The sequence below is a fragment of the Nomascus leucogenys genome, chromosome 9, assembly GCF_006542625.1.
Source record: "Nomascus leucogenys isolate Asia chromosome 9, Asia_NLE_v1, whole genome shotgun sequence".
Lineage (NCBI taxonomy): Eukaryota > Metazoa > Chordata > Mammalia > Primates > Hylobatidae > Nomascus > Nomascus leucogenys.
The window spans coordinates 26,679,836-26,692,534 of record NC_044389.1 but is presented as its reverse complement, the minus strand read 5'-3'; the positions used below and the strand labels follow the sequence as shown (position 1 = coordinate 26,692,534).

Below are 12,699 nucleotides of genomic sequence, written 5' to 3'. Positions count from 1 at the left end.
GGGATGAAGACTTGGCCATGCCTAAAAGCCCTAGGTTTATTTCTGCATCTCAGTAATGGTGTTTACTCCTTAAGCATACCACATTGCTGCCCGTTGCTTTGAAAAAGCACAGGTAGTGTGTACATAATAGGCATAATGAAAATATTTAAATTTTTACCTTCCTATTCTTACTCCTTTTTAATTTTTTAAATTTTTTACAAATTTAGGAGGAACATGTAAAAGTTTGTTACATGTATATAATGAGTAGTGATTAAGCCAGGACATGTAGGGTTTTCATTCCCTGTGTACAATATATTTTGGTTAACTATATTCACGCTACTTTACTATCAAATATCGGTTTTAGCCTTTCTGGCTCTCTGGGTGTCATTATGGTGGTTGGCAAAAACAAGCACCTCACAAAAGGTGGCAAAAAGGAGCCAAGGAGGAAGTGGTTGATTCATTTTCTAAGAAAAATGGTGTGATGTAAAAGCACCTGCTATGTTCAATATAAAAAATATTGGAAAGACACTAGTCACCAGGGCTCAAGTAAATAAAACTGCATCCGACAGCATCAAGGGTCATGTGTTTGAAGTGAGTCTTGCTGATCTGCAGAATAATGAGGTTGAATTTGGAAAATTCAAGCTGATTCCTGAAGATGTTCATGTCAAAAACTTCCAAACTTCCACAGCATGAATCTTACCCATGATAAAATATGTTCCACAGTAAAAAAGGGCAGACTATGATTAAAGTTTCTTTCGATGTGAAGACTATTGATGTTAATTTATTTTGTCTGTTCTGTATTGGTTTTACTAAAAAATGCAAAAATTAGTTATAGAGACGTCTTACGCTCAGCACCAATGGGTCCACCAAATCCAGAAAAAGGTGATAGAAATCATGACCTGAGAAGTGCAAACAAATGACTTGAAAGAAGTGGCCAGTAAATTGATTTCATACATAATTGGAAATGACATAAAAAAAACCTTATGAATCTATTTATCCTTGCCATTATGTCTTTTTTAGAAAAGTAAAAATGCTGAGGGAGCCCAAATTTGAATTGGGAAACTCATGGAGTTTCATGGTGAAGGTATAGTTCTGGAAAAGCTACTGGGGATGAGATAGTTGCTAAAGTTTAACAAGTTTATGGGTATGAACAACTCTTCCAAGAATCTGTTTAAAGTTCAGACTTTTAATATTGTAAGTAAAAAGTCCCATTTGCGATAAAAACAATACATGGACCTTAATTTTTCTATATAACTGTATGTTCTTATACCCCTTAACGTACTTCACTTTAGTCCCCTTTCTACCCTCAACTCACCCTTCTCAGTCTGTTATCTATTCTGTTATCTATCTTTCCACTCCTTACTTCTATGTGATCATTTTTTTAACTCATAAGTGAGAATACGCAATATATTTTTTTTGTGCCTGGCTTATTTCGCTTAGGATGATGACTTCCAGTTCCATCCATGTTGCTGCAAATGACATGAATTTGCTCTTTTTTTATGGCCAAGTAGCATTTCATTGTGTATATGTACCACATTTTCTTTATCGATTCATCTGTTGATAGACACTCAGGTTGATTGTGTATTTGGTATTTTGAGTAGTGCTACAATAAGCATGTGAGTGCAGGCATCACTTTGATTTATTAGTTTATTTTCCTTTGGGTTGATACCTAGTAGTGGCATTGCTGTATCAAATGGTAATTCTAGGTTTAGAATTCAAGAACATTCCATACCATTCTTCATAATGACTGTACTAGTTTACATTCCCAACAATGCTGTTTGAGAATTCCCTTTTCTCCACATTCTCACCATCATCTGTTATTTTTTGGTCTTTTTAGATGCCTAATAGACATTCTGGCTGGGATAAAAGTATATCTCATTTTGTTTTTCATTTGCATTTCTCTGATGATTAGTGATGTGAAGCTTTTTTTTTGTATACCTGTTGATCATTTGCATGTCTTCTTTTCAGAAATGTCTATTTATGTCCTCTGCACACTTTTTAACAGGATTGGGGTTGTTTTTGTAATTTATTGAGATGTTTGAGTTCCTCAAATATAAATATTAGCCCCCTGTCAGACTAATAGTGTGCAGATATTTTCTCACATTCAACATATAGTTTCTTCACTCTCGGTTATTTATTTTGCTTTGCAGAACCTATTTAGTTTAATTAAGTCCTTTCTAGTTGTCTGTTTTTGTTTTTGTTGCCTGTGCTTTTGAGGTCTTAGTAATAAATCCTTTGCCTAGATCAATGTCCAGAAGAGTTTTGCTTTAGTTGTCTACTAGTATTTTTATATTTTCAGGTCTTATATTTAAATCTTTAATTTATTTTGAGTTAATGTCTATATGATGAGAGATAAGAGTTCAGTTTTATTCTTCTGTAGCCAATTTTCTTAGCATATTTACTGAAGAGAGTATATTTTCCCCAGTGTAAGTTCTTGTCAGATTTGTCAAAGATTAGTTGGCTGTAAATATGTGGCCTTATTTCAGGGTTCTCTATACTGTTCCATTGGTCTATGTATCTATTATTATACCAATACTATGCTGCTTTGGTTACTATGGACTTGTAATATATTTTGAAGTTAGGTAATATGATGCCTCCAGATTTGTCCATTTTGATCAGGAATGCTTCGGTTATTTGGGCTCTTTTTTGTTTTGTTTTGTTTTATATTAGTTCTAGATTTTTTTTATCTTTGTGTAAAAGAATGAGAGCATTTTTATAGAGATTGAATTAAATCTGTAGATTGCTTTGAGAAATATGATCATTTTAGTGACATTAATTCTGCTCCATGACCATAAGATGCTTTTCTATTTTTTTGGTGTTCCCTTCAATTTCTTTAATCAGCATTTTGTTTATTTTCCTAATAAAGATATTTTTACCTCCTTTGTTAATTTTATTGCTAGGAATATTTTTGGCAGCTTTTATAAATGAGATTAGCTTATTGATTCTTTCAGCTACATTATTACTAATGTATAGAAATGTTACTGATCTGGCCGACGAAGTGGCTCATAACTGTAATCCCAGCACTTCGGGAGGCCGAGGTGGGCACATCACTTGAGGTTAACACGGTGAAACCACATATTTACTAAAATAAAAATGTAAAATCAGCCTGGTGTAGTGGCACGTGCCTGTAATCCCAGCTACTCAGGAGGCTGAGGCAATAATTTGAAGCCGGGAGGCGGAGGTTGCAGTGAGCTGCGATGCTAAGATTGTGCCCTTGCAATTAAGAGAAGAGAGGAGAGGAGAGGAGAGGAGAGGACAGGGGAGGGGAGGGGAAGGGAGGGGAGGGGAGGGAGGGGAGGGGAGGGGAGGGGAGAGGAGAAGAGGAAAAGAGAAGAGAAGAGAAAAGAGAGAGAAAGAAGAAAGAAAAAGAAAGGAAAGAAGAAAGAAAGAAAGAGAGAGAAAAAGAAAGAAAAGAGAAAATGCTATTGGCTTTTGTAGGTTGACTTTCTATCCTGAAACTTTACTGAATTCATTAATCAAATATAAGATATTTTTGGTGGAGTCTTTAGGTTTTTCTAGATATAACATCATATCATCAGCAAAGAGGGACAATCTGACTTTCTCTTTTTCTATTTGGATATCCTTTCTTCTCCTTCTTTTTTTTTTTTTCTTGAGATGGAGTCTTGCTCTGTCACCCAGGCTGGAGTGTAATGGCGCAATCTTGGCTGGCTGCAACCTCTGCTTCCCAGGCTCAAGCAATTCTCCTGCCTCAGCCTCCTGAGTAGCTGGGATTACAGGCATGTGCCACCATGGCCAGCTAATTTTTGTATTTTTAGTAGAGATGGGGTTTCACCATGTTGGCCAGGCTGGTCTTGAACTCCTGACCTCAGGTGATCCACCCGCCTCAGCCTCCCAAAATTTTGGGATTACAGGCGTAAGCCACTGTGCCTGGCCGCCCTTTATTTTTCTTTTGCCTGATTTCTCTGGCTAGGACTTTAAGTGCTTTGCTGAATATGAATGCTGAAAGTGGCCATCCTTGTCTTGTTCTAGTTCTTGGATGAAAGGCTTTCAACATTTCCCCATTTCATATGATGTTAGCTGTTGGTCTGATATATATGGCTTTTATTATTTTGAAGTATTTTTCCTTCTAGGCATAGTTTGTTGAGAGGTTTTGTCATGAAAGTATGTTGAATTTTGTCAAATGCTTTTTCTGCATCTATTGAGATGATCATATGGTCTTTTTCCTTCATTCTGTTGACATGATATTGATTTGTGTATGTTGAACCATCCTTGAATCCCTACCCATAAATCCTATGTCATTATGGTTTATTATCTTTTTCATGTGTGGTTGGATTTATTTAGCTAGTATTTTATTGGTGATTTTTTTAGTCTATTTTCATCAGGAATATTGACCTATAGTTTCCTTCTTTGTTGAGTCCTTGTCTGGTTTTGGTATCAGGGTAATGCCAGTCTCACAGAATTAGTTAGGAAGAATTTCTTCCTCTTTCAATGTTTTTGAAATAAAAATCCTCTTTGTTGTTGTTGTTGTTGTTTTTGTTTGTTCCTTTCAAGAGAATTGGTATTAGTTCTTTGTACATTTGGTAGAATTATTATTGGGAGACATTTTATTATAGATTTAAACTTGCTATTTATTGGTCTGCTCAGGTTTTCTATTTCTTCCTAATTCAATCTTGGTGATCTTATATTTGCTGTAATTTATCCATTTTCTCTAGGTTTTTCAGTTTATCAATGTATAGTTGTTTATAGTTGTCGCTTATGACCTTCTCTAGTTCTGTGGTATCAGTTGCAATGTCTCCATTTTCATTTCTGATTTTATTTATGTCTTCTCTCTTCTTGGTTAGTCAAGCTAGCGATTAATCAGTTTAGTTTATCTTTCTGAAGCACCAATTTTCTATTTTGTTGATCAGTTGTAATTTTTTAGTGTCTGTTTCATTTAGTTCTGTTCTGATTTTTATTGTTATTTTCTTCAGCTAATTTTAGGTTTGGTTTGTCCTTTCTTTTCTCATTCCTTAAAGTACATTGTTAGACTGTTAATTTGTAATCTTTCCACTTTTTTAATGTTGCAAACTTTTCTCTTAGCACTCTTGTTGCTGTATCACATAGGTTTTGCTATGTTGCGTTTTCATTTTCCTTTGTTTCAATAATTTTTTTACATTTCCTTCTTAATTTCTTTGTTAGCCCAGTGGTCATTTGGATGTATGTTTTTTAATTTCCATGTATTCATATAATTTTCAAGATTCCTTTTGGTTGTGATTTCTAGTTTTATTTCATTGTGGACTCAGAACATAGTTGATATGATTTTGAATTTGTAGGAATCTAACATATGGTCTATCCTGGAAAATGTTCCATGTTCTGATGAAAATAATATACATTCTCAATTTTTGGATAGAATGTTCTGTAAATGTCTGTTAGGTCCATTTAGTCTATAGTCCAGTATAGAGTCAATATTTCTTCATTGATTTTCTATCTAGATGATCTATGTAATGGTGAGAGTGGGGTGTTAAATTCTCCCACCATTACTAGATTGCAGTGTATCTCTTTCTATAGATCTCATAATAGTTGCTGTATGAATCTGAATGCTAAGGTTCTGGGGACATAAATAATTGTTATATCTTAGAACTATATTTCTCTCTTTATTATTATATAGTGACATTTTCTGTCTTTTCGATACTGTTTTGATTTAAAGAGTGTTTTATCTGATATAAGTACAGCTACTTCTGCTTGCTTTTGTTTTATATTTGAATGGAATATTGTTTTCTATCCCTTTAATTTTAGTCTGCATGTATCTTTACTGATAAGTTTCATTTCTTATAAGTAGCCCATAGTTGGATCTTTTTTTTTTTATCCTTTCAACAATTATTTCCTTTAAGTGAATAATTTAATTCATTTGCATTCAAGGTCATTATTTGTATGTGGAGTTTTGTTGCTGTAATATTGTTAATTATTTTCTGATTGTTTTATATATTATTTATTTATTTTTCTTCTATTGTTTAACATTTTGGTTTGGTGGATTTCTGTAATGAGTCATTTCTCTTCCTTTCTGTGTGATTACTTTACCAGTGAGTTTTATACTTTCATGTTTGTTCATGATTTTAAATGTTATCCTTTAACTTCTAGGTTTAAGACCCCCTTAGATATTTCTTTTAAGACCTGTCAAAGTGGTAACAAGTTCCCTCAGCATTTGCTTGTCTGGAAAATATTTTATTTATCTTTCATTTATGAAGGATAATATTGCTGGATGTACCCTTCTTAGTTGGAAGTTTGTTTGTTTTCAGTACTTTTAATATATAATTCCATTCTCTTCCAGCCTGTAAAGTTGCTGCTGAGAGATTTGATATTAGTCTCATGGAGGTGACTCAACATCTTTGTCTTTCTGTTTTTAGTATTTGCTCTTTGTCTTTGACTTCATACATCTGCTTATAATGTTCCATGGAGGAGAAATTTTTGCATTGTATCTGCTTGGGGAGCACTGAGCCATTTTCATTATTATTTTATTCAATAAGTTTTCTATTTTCTTTGTTATCTCTATGCTTTTGGTGATTCTGATAATTTTAATATCCAATTGCTTTATGCTGTCTTAAATATCACAGAGGCTTTGCTCATTCTTTTATATTATATTTTCTTTATTTTTGTCTGACTGGGTTCTATCAAAAGACCTGTCTTCAAGTTCTGAGATTCTTTTTTCTGCTTAATCAAGTCTATTATTGAAAATTTCAAATGTAAATGTAATTTGTATTTCCTTTAATAAAGTCTTCATTTCCAGAATTTCTATTTGATTATTATAAAAACATACTCTAAATATATATTCTAAAATATATATTCTAAAAATGTATATTGTTTTTGAAAAAATATATCTTTGGTAAGTTTCTCATTTATATCCTGATTTTTTAAATATTTTATCTGTATTTTATAGAATTCTCTATCTAAGTTTCTTTACAGTTAATGTTTTACATTCTTTATCTATTATTTTGAGAATTTCCGTTTGGCTAAGATTTATAGTTGGATAATTACTATGTTCCTTTGGAGGTGTCATATTTCCTTTTTTCATGAGTCTTGTGTCCTCACATTGATATCTGCACATCTGGTGTAACAGTCATTTCTTCCTATTTTTAAATTTACTTTCACAGGAGACTTTTTCCTGAAGATGTATCTATAATGTGGGTTGGATAGGGCATTTGGCTATGATTTGGGGTACTTGCAGTAGTGTAGTCTCTTTATGATTTCTTTGACTGTAAACAATTTTCATAATGTTTGTGATTTCCTCAGTGGCTTGGGGTAAACTTATTGGTGAAGATTATGACAAAGTCGTGCTGGGGACTAGAATGCCAGAAGTGCCAATATTCAAGGACTAGTGATTGCACCTGTGGGTTTAGCATGCCTATTTTTGTGCCCCAGGGTAATATACATTGGCATCTGTGTTGATAGCTACCAGTAAGCCAATTCTTGGGCTTTCAGATTGTTTGCTTGGATGGTGGTTGTGGCAGAGATGGACTGAGTGGGTGGGTGGGTTATAGGTCCCTAAGCAGCCAGAGTGGTAGAGGAGATGGTGGTAGCAGTGGCAAGACAAGTCTCTGAGTCCCAAGTGGTGTGCATTGGTGGTGGTGGTGGCTGTGATGGTCTGGACAGCCCAGTCTTCAGGCTTGCAGATGGTGCGTGCAGATAGGTGCCAGCTGTGTTGGTAGCAACCAGATGTTTAGATTCAACCTCAGGCCCTCTGGAGGAGTTTTCAGATGCTGCAGTGGTGGATTAAATTGGGCAATTCCCAAAACCCTGGCGATGTGATCTGTCTTGGAAGGATGGGTAAAAGCCAAGTGGGAGGGCTTGTGCTCAGGCCCAACCAATGATGAGAGAAGGCACCAGTCATGATGGGTGGGGGCAGAGTGCTCCAAGTAGAGTGCTCAAGTAAGGAGTGGTTGCGGCTGTGCTGAGACCCTGCCACTGGAGTGGATGGCGCAGGTTTCATTGGACACAGCCTGGGTCAATATGGGACAAACATTCATCCCTCTCATGCCATAGTCCCAGTGGGGTTCAACTCTCAGTCCTGGCAAGAATAGCACATGCCTAGTTCACACCTCAGCCCAGCTGTAGGAACTGCCTTTCCAGTTTGCAATTCAGTCCTAGCAGCAAGTTCTACCCCATTTGCATCCTAGTATCAGTCACTATGGTGTTCACTTACCAGAACCAGCAGCTGCAGTCTATGCCTCATTCAATTATCAGCTCCAAATGTGCGAGTTTGTTCCCAGATCACACCCCAGTTCCTGCAGCAACATCCCAAGCTTTCCTAACACCTCAGTATCAGTGCCACTGAGCTCCAGGGCAGAAAGCTAGGATTTAAATTGGCACTTGGCTATAACTACTTATGTCAGAGAAAGGGTGTGGGACCAAGCACAAACTCCATCCTGGAGCAATTCTTTCTCACAGTCTCCTGGAAGCTCCCTGTGTTAGTTTCAAGGCTTCGCAGGGTCAAAGGGCTCTTCTGTGGCAAGATTCCACGGTGGGAATGCGGACTACCTCAATTCTCTCACTTACACTTTCTCCATGTGGGGAAGACACTCCTGCCTCCCAGCCAATCCCAGCCAAGCACGCTGGCTCTTTCTGTCTCTTCTCCTTCCTTGATTTCAATGTTTCCTGTCACTTTTCTGTTGCATTCCAGTGTTCTTTCTTATATAATGTATTCAATGTGATTGTCTACATACTATTTTTGTTCTTCTGAGTAAAGGAGACAAGCAAGAAATTCTTCTAGCCATCTTGAAGCCCCTACTTGTGTGTTTTTTAAAATATCACTTCTCTTTGCCACTTCTACTTTCTCATGTTTAGAGTTAAAAGCAACATGGTCTCAATTGACATACTGAAAATCCTAAATTGTAGTGCATGATTGTTGCTCTTAAAATAATACCTGTCACTGGGTAATTTATAAATAAACAAAATGTATTTCTTACAGTTCTGGAGGCTGGAAAATCCAGGGTTAAGGGACTACATCTAGTGGGAACTCCGCAGAGTCCCAAGGTGGTACAGGGTCTTATATGAGGAGGGATGCCAGCTTAGTTCTCTCTTTTACCCTATATAAAGCCACCAATGCCAATCCCATAATAACCCGTTAATTCGTTAACCCATGAATCTACTCATCTGTGAGTGAATTACATCATTAAAGACAGCAGGACCCCCATGACACAGTTATCTGTTTAATACCTCGCCTCTCAATACTGCCATATTGAGGATTAAATTTCAACATGCATTTTGGAAGGGACAAATATTCAAACCATAGCATTCTGCCCATGGTCCCTCAAGACTCATGTCCTTTTCATATTCACCTAATCTCATTGCCCCAAAGTCTTAATTCGTTCCAGTACCAAGTCAAAAGTCTAAAGTTCAGAGTCTCCTTCTGTAAACCTGTGAAATCAAAATAAGTTAGCTACTTCTAAGACACAATGACAGTACAAGCCTGACATAGGTATTCCTATTTCAAATGTAGGAAATAGGCAAAAGAAAGGAGGAACAGTCCCCAAGCAAGTGCAAAACCCCGAAAGACAGACATTAAATCTTAAAGGAGAACAATTTCTTTTGACTCTATGTGCCATTTCCTGGACAGACTGGGGATCAGGTCCCCAAGGCCTCAAACAACCCTGTCCCTACGGCTTTACTGGGTGCAGCCAACACAGCTGCTCAAACAGGCTAAAGTCAAGTACCTGAAGATTTCCCAGGCAAGTATTGCGTATTGCCAGTGACTCCACAGTTCTGAGGTCCTGGTGGCAATCTTACTGTCATGGATCCACCAGGCACTGCCCTAGTGGTAAGTCTCTGACCCTGCCTTTCCATTCTGTTTCACTTTATTTGGGTCTCTCTGTGGTAGCTCTGCCCCTGTGACAAATCTCAGGCTTGGCTCCCAGACTTTCAGTGACATCCTTTGAAATCTGCATGGAAGTTGGCTAACCTCCATAGCCCTTGCTTTCTGTAAGCCTGAATAATTAACACCAGGTAGGTGTCCCAAGGCTTATGGCTTGTATCTTCTTGAGTGAAGGGAAGTATCAGTCTCTACCTGGACCTACTTATGCAACAGCAGGTGTGGCCAACAAGCACTGGACGGGATTTCAGGGAGCAGAATCTCAAAGTGGCTCTGGAAAGTAAGCCTATGGAGCAAGCCTTGGACCTCTGCCCCAAATCATCCTACCCTCCTAGGCTTCTGAGACTGTGATGAGAGGGGAAGCCTCAGAGTTTTCTGAAATGCTTTTGGGGTCTTTCATTGTCTCTAGAAATTGCAGCTGGCTCCCTTCTTTCTTTTTAAATTATTGATTCAAGGAGAACATAGTCTTCTTAGTTACACGGGTATCATATGTGTAATGGTGGAGGTTGGGCTTGTAGTGTACCTATCACCCAAATATTGAACACTGTACCCAACAGAAACATTTTCAGTGCACACATCCTTCCTACTCTCCCCCCTTTTGGAGGGAGTCCCCATAGTTTATACTCTTCATTTTTGTGTCCCTGGGCTAATTCCATTACCAAATGATCCCTGGGCCACATCCTTGGTTTCCTCTCCTGAACACAGTTTTCATTATTTACATGACCAAGCTGAGAGTTTTCTAAACCTTTTGTTCTGCTTCAATTTCAGATTATAAATCTATCTTTAAATTGTTTCTTTGCTGCTGAATCAGTGCAAGCAGCCAAAAGTAAACATTCAGCTCCTTCTAAATTTTGCTTAGTAATTTCTTCTGCTAGATATGTTAGTATTCATCTCTCTCAAGTTCATCCTTCCACAAGGCCCTTATGGACATAGTTCAGACAAGTTATTTGCCAATTTATAACAACATAAAGCTGGTCTTTACTCCAGCTTCCAATACCTTGGTTCCTCAGTTCTATCTGATACCTGGTTAGAATGGACTATAGTGCCTATATTTTTATCAGATTTTTGGTCACGACTAATTAACCAATCTTTATGAAATTTCAAATTTTCTCTAGTCATTTTGTTATTTTTTGATCCCTCACCAGAGTTACCCTTAATATACTGTTTAAGTCAATGCAGGGTTTTTCTAGCCTGATCTTCTAAGCTCTTCCAACCTCTACGCATTATCCTATTCCAAAGCTATCCCACATTTTCAGATATTCTTTAATAGCAACAGCCCCATTATCAGCACCAATTTTGTGTCTTAATCCATTTTACTGTTGCCTATAACAGAGCACCTGAAACTAAGAAATCAATAAAGAAATTAAATTTGTTTCTTACAGTTATGTAGGGTGAGAACTCTGAAGTTGAGAGACCACATCTGGGAAGATTCTTCTGGGTTGTGGGGACTTTCTGCAGAGTCCTGAGGTGGTACAGTGCATCACATGATGAGAGGACTTATACAGCGAATTCAGGTATCTTTCTCCTCTTATAAAACCACTTATGGCCACTCCTGTAACAACCCATTAGTAAACTAAGCCACCAATCCATGAATGGATCAATTCGCTCATGAGAACTCTTCTCTTATCACCCAATTACTTTTTAATGGCCCCACAACTCTATACAGCCTCACTGGGGGTAAAATTTCAACATGAGTTTTGGAGGGGACAAATATATAAAATATAGAATTTTTTTTTCCAGTATTGCTACACCCATTATTTCTGTTTTGAAAAAAAAAATGTTTCATATGGTTGCCTATTATCTCTTTTCCATGCCATTTCATCCATAATTTGATTAGTATTCAGATGATCAAAAAATCATCTTTTCTGTAGTCCCTTGAACATCCTGTGCTCCACACTTCACTGCGAATTTTCTCATTTTCTCACTTTGCCTAGAATATTCCCACCCAATTTCTCTTTATTCTAGCCAACAGAAGGTTTCATATAATATTATTTCTTCAGAAAGGATTTCTTTTTGTTTCATAGATACCTCTCTCTTGTATAGGTTGACTTAGCATCCTGCAATCTTCCTTTCATATTACTCTTCAATGTTAACATTTGTCAATAACTTCTTGTTGCATTAGACTATACATTTGATAAGAGCAAAAGCCATATTCATATTGTTTATCACTTTATCTCAAAGGACTAGAAAGTGACTAGTCTAATAGGAATGGATTTTTAAGTCCATAAGTTATAAATCTAAAAGTTCGGACTTAAAACTTTGGAGATTGAGTGACATTAGGCAATTAGAAAACAAAAGTCTTACCTGAAGAATAAACTGTCTCAGTTCACTTTTTGCTGTTATAACAGAATACCACAGATTGGATGATTTATACACAATACATTTATTTGGCTTGCAGTTCTGGAGGCTGGAAAGTCCAAGATCAAGAGGCCAATTCCGGTGAAGATCTTCATTCCCTATCACCTGTGGGAAAAAGGGGATGAATTCCTGAGACCACTGACCCACTCCCTTGATAACTGCATTAATCCATTAAGGAGAAAGGATCTAATCACCTCTTAATGATCCCATCTCTTAATACTGTCACAATGTCAATTAAATTTAAACCCGAGTTTTAGAGAGAATGTTCAAACCATAGTAGTGACTGAAGGTATATGAATCTGAGATTTTGGATTAAAAATTTGAACGTAATCAAACTTCCATTGAGACTAATAAAAATATAAAAGAGAGATGAAGAAAAAGGCACTTATACACAGTATCATAAGTAAATCACTCAATATTTAGCCAGTCAAAAATGAAATTTAAACAGCAAACTATTCACTTATCAGCATGAATAAATCTTAGAAATTTATAATTCATCAAAAAATTTACCCTAAGTAATTATGTTTAGAAACATATAGAACTTAATATTATTCATAAAT

The 12,699-nt window shown here is 36.6% G+C and overlaps 1 pseudogene; it reads left to right on the top strand.

Annotated features, from left to right (window-relative positions):
* Positions 1–368: 368 nt before the first annotated feature.
* Positions 369–1,098, top strand: LOC115836757 (annotated as a pseudogene).
* The last annotated feature ends 11,601 nt before the right edge of the window (positions 1,099–12,699 follow it).